Below are 4,908 nucleotides of genomic sequence, written 5' to 3' on the forward strand. Positions count from 1 at the left end.
CTGCTGGCAGTGACTCGGCCTTCTGAGCTAGGCAGCCGTGCTCTGGCTACCCAGCTCTGAATGCAGTGCAGTCACCAGCAGCAGTGCAGAAGTAAGGGTAGCAGTATTGCAGCCTCCTCCCCATAATTTTGTGCCCCCCCCCCCCCGCCCTCATAACTCCTTTTTGGGTCAGGATTCCTACAATTCCAATGTCATGAAATGTCAAGTTTAAATAGATGACATAATGAAATTAATATTTTAAAAATCCCATAACCATGATATTGACCCAAATGGTAGGGCCCTAGCAATTTGCAAAGTATATCTGCTCATATATCAAATAATCACACGTTTGCAGGGATTGTCATATTGGGACAGATTCTGACACCTTTACTCATTCTGAGTAGTACCTTGCCCTGAAACAGGGCCTTTGTGATAGCTTCAAGTCAGACTTACTAGCTGGTTGGTGCTCTTCAGTAGCCGTGCATGCTCATTGTCCCCTACTGATTGATTGCCAATGACAAAGGCCCACAGATGTTGTGGAATCCTCAGATGGGGGGTGCATAGTCTTCTACCTGGGGTAGCCAGTGGGGTTGGACAAATGCTGTGCACATATATTCGATTCTGGTAGACCAGCTGCCAGCTCATGCCAAGACCCCTAGGCCTCGGTGACAAATGAATAGATGAATCAGTCTGACTTGTCTGTGGGTTAATATAGTTTAAAAATACATTAGTGTTCTAAGAATGTGCTCAGTGTTTACACTTTATGAAAGGCTTGTAAATTGCTGCATGCATTAATATCACTTACCATATCTCTACCCCATGTAATAAACAATATTTAAGTGCTTGCTGTGAAACTACAAACCCTTATAATCAGGAGAGAAACATTAACAAATGCGAATTTTTAAAGCTCAAAGCAGACTGTGAAAGTGACAAAGAGATCTCATAACATTGGATGACCAGGCAACAAAATGGCAGCTAACATTCAATGTTGATCAATGCAAAGTAATGTACATTGGGAAACACAAGACCAACTATACATACAAAATGATGGGATCTAAATTAGTTATTACTACTCAAGAAAGAGATCTTGATGTCATTGTGGATAGGTCTCTGAAAATATCTGCTCAATATGCAGTGGCTGTCAAAAAAGCTAACAATGTAAGAAACCATTAGGAAAATGATAGTTAAGAAGACAGAAAATATTATGTCTCTGTATACATTTATAATATTACTATATCTTGAATACTGTGTGCAGATCAGGTCACCCCATCTCAGAAAGATATTTTGGAATGGGAAAAGGTACTCAGAAGGGCAACACAATGATTAGTAGTACAGAACAACTTCCATTTAAAAAGTAATAAGGTTGAGACTTTTCAGCGTGGAAAAAGAGAAACAACTAAGGGAGGATATGATGGGGACCTATAAAACCTTGACTCGTGTGGCAAAATGAAGAAGGAAGTATTATTTACTATTTTACATAGCACATGAATTGCAAGTTATCCAATGACATTTATAGGCAGCAGGTTTAAGACAAACAAAAGGAAGTATTTTTTTCACACGGTACACAACCTGTGGAACTCTTTTTCAGAGGATGCTGTGAAGTCCAAAATCATAACAGGGTTTAAAAAGAACTAGATAAACTCACAGAGGATAGGTCCATCAATAGTCAATAGCCACGATCATCAGGGATGCAACAAGCTCTGAATGTCCTTAGACTATGTTTCCCAGAAACTTGGAGTGCACAACAGGGGATAGATCAGTAGATAATTGCCTGTTCTGTTCATTTTCTCTGAGATTGGCCACTGTCAGATACTGGCCTAGATGAACCATTGGTATGACCCAGTATGGCCATTCTTATGTAACTAGCCAATTAGCCCGTCATAAGATGGGATTTTCAGGTCTCTCCTCTACGTCGGTCTTCTCTCCTGAGCCTCCGGTCTCTCACTCCATCTCTCTCTCTCTCTCTCCTCCTCCTACTGCCTTCTCCTCTCTCTCTCTCAGCTCTCCTTCGCCTCCTGCCTCTCTCTCTTTCTCTTCTCCTCCCGCTTCTGCCTCTCACTCGGGGGTCCGTGGAGCCCAAACGGTCGCTTGCACCACTTGCTTCCATGCAGCGGCCCAGCTGAGCAGCGCAGAAATCAGCCGAGCGCCACGGAGGGAGTCAAAGGACGTGACTCAGGCAACAGCGCCGCCCAGAGGGAACAGCCAGGGAGGCAACAGCGCTGCCCAGAGGGAACAGCCAGGGAGGCAACAGCGCCGCCCAGAGGGAACAGCCAGCATTTCAGCATTACAGAGGCACAGACATTGGGCTACTATATATATGATACGACTTTACCACAGGAGGTGTTATCTCCTGCTCATAGAAGAAGTCCTTAGAGACCTGATGAACTCTTGTGAAACATCAGAGGGCAAAAGACCCTTGTTGATTGCTTTCCTGCAATCCCTATTCATAAAGAGGAGACATGCACAAGTACTTGTCCTATAAGCTTTAACTCTGGGGAAAGAGAATAAAAATCCCAGTAAAGAAATTGTTTTTTTTTCTATGCTGCTTGAATGCTAAAAAGTGAAGATTTCTAAGCATAAGCAAGAGTTCCCCAGTGATTGCCCAGGGTTAAGCCTAAAAGACAATATAGAGCATGCTTATTATAGAAGCTTCTATTACCTTTTGAAACTTAAGACTGTACTTCATTTGTGCATGTATGTTTACCTCTTTTAACCTTATAACAACTCATTTTTCCTAGTTAATAAAACTTTAGTTTATCAGATGATTGGCCACAAGCATTTTCTATGGTGGCAAATCTAGGGTGCATTTGACCTGGAGTAAATGGCTGGTCTTTTGTGACTGGAAGTAATCTGAATATTACTGTGATTTTTGGGGAAGGAAATCATCTATCACAAAAGCAAGCTTACCCAGGTGGCAAGATGGATCAGAGTACCCAAGGGGACTGTCTGGGACTCTCTGGTAAGGCTGTTCTTATGTCCAAGGAAATTACATTTGATACGTAGTTTATTAAATCTAAGCATAGACTTCCTAAACTAACGTGGGGAATGTGCACTACTCCTTGACTCATTCAGAATGGGTTCCCTTCTTAGAATCTGACTATGCCTTCATGGATTCAGGAAGACCCAGGATCTGACCTATAGAAACTGGAGCTAGAGAAACAACTCAGAATTGTTCTTTCCCATAGGCCAGATCCTCAGCTGGTGTATTGGCATGACTTCACTGGAGTAAATGAACTAAACTTACATCATTGGAGAGATCTGTCCCAGCTGAGATTTAATCATGTGTGTTCTAGTCTAGCTTTAAATGTCTCAAGCATTATATTTTCCAGCTCTTGCCTTAGGAGGTGGTTCTTGGTAAGGTATAAGGATGTGTGTCCTTCCTTTCCTTCCCCCCTCTTTCCATGTGGATAATATACGTGGAATGTAGGGGTTGGGCATGGTTCTTTGGAGAACCGCATGGAAACAAACCTGGGAATAACAAGGAGACAATTAGATATGCAAGCGGAAATTCACTGCAAGTGGAAGTCTGCTGGTTTGTGCTTAAAGCTGACCCTGAGTATCCACCTCCCAGGCCTTCTTATTTTCCATCCAGCTAAGTGAACAGCTGTCAAATACAAAGCTCAGCAGACCAGCTCAAAGGGTTGCCTTCCACAGGCACAATCAGGACATCTTGTACTGAAGGATTCATCCTTGCTGTGAGCTGTTCCCACCAGCTCTGTGATTCTTGGGGAACCAGAACATGGTCACCTGTCAGTCTTGTGCTTTTGGGGAGCCAGGGAGTGACATTCATGGAAAACCATCCCCCTCCCTCAGGCCTCTGCTAGAATCAAAGACAAAGCAATGAAAAGGCTGGGGAAGACACACCTAAACTGCTTCAGACAAGGGTGATGCAATTAAGGAAACACCCCAGCCTCATTTGCATTAAAGATGGAACAGAGGGACATCTCATTAGCATACAGAATGGAGAGCAGCTCTTCCAAAGCAAGAACCGCAGTGAACTATGGGTCACCCAAAGCAGAGAAGCACTGCCTGATGGGAAATCCTTGCTCCAGATGCTAATGAATCCAGGCCTGCTCACAACCAAATTAGTCATCAGACCAATTCTAGTAACGATCCTATTGACATCTAAAGTATTGAAACTGCCTAGTTGCATTGTGAGCTCGTTCAAAGAACATCACCCATAACCAGGGGTGAGCAGTCTCCATTGTCTCTCCTCTTTCTCTTTGAACTACCCCTATAAAAATGCCTATCTTTGCCCCAAGAAAAACTGTTCTGATGCCTAGATTTAAACTGGATCAGTTCCATTGAGACTTCTTCATCTCCTGTCTGATTGTGCTGGGGGCTCTGTTCTGCTTTTCTCCTGCCCTCTGGACCCCCGGCTACCATCATCATCGGGGAACCCCGATCAGTGCAAGCTCCGTGGAGTGGTGAGGTCTCTCTCTCTCTCTCTGGGCATGTCTACACTACAGAGTTAGTTCGAACTAACAGATGTTAGTTCGAACTAACTTTCATAGGTGCTACACTAGCGCTCCGCTAGTTCGAACTTAATTCGAACTAGCAGAGCGCTTAGTTCGAACTAGGAAAACCTCATTTTACGAGGATTAAGCCTAGTTCAAACTAGCTAGTTCGAATTAAGGGGTGTGTAGCCCCTTAATTCAAACTAGTGGGAGGCTAGCCCTCCCCAGGTTTCCCTGGTGGCCACTCTGGCCAACACCAGGGAAACTCGTCTGCCCCCCTCCCGGCCCTCTTAAAGGGGCACGGGCTGACTACGGTGCCCGTGCCAGGTGCAAGCCTGCCAGCACCCAGCCAGCAGACCCTGCACCTGGCACGGATCGAGCCACCCACCCGATGCCCCCCAGCCCTCCTCCTCTTCCCGGGACCAGGCTGGCGGCTCCTGGGAGCTTGCCCGGGACCGCAAGAGGCGGGCAC

Source organism: Pelodiscus sinensis, chromosome 6 (genome assembly GCF_049634645.1).
Source record: "Pelodiscus sinensis isolate JC-2024 chromosome 6, ASM4963464v1, whole genome shotgun sequence".
NCBI classification, from domain to species: Eukaryota; Metazoa; Chordata; order Testudines; family Trionychidae; genus Pelodiscus; species Pelodiscus sinensis.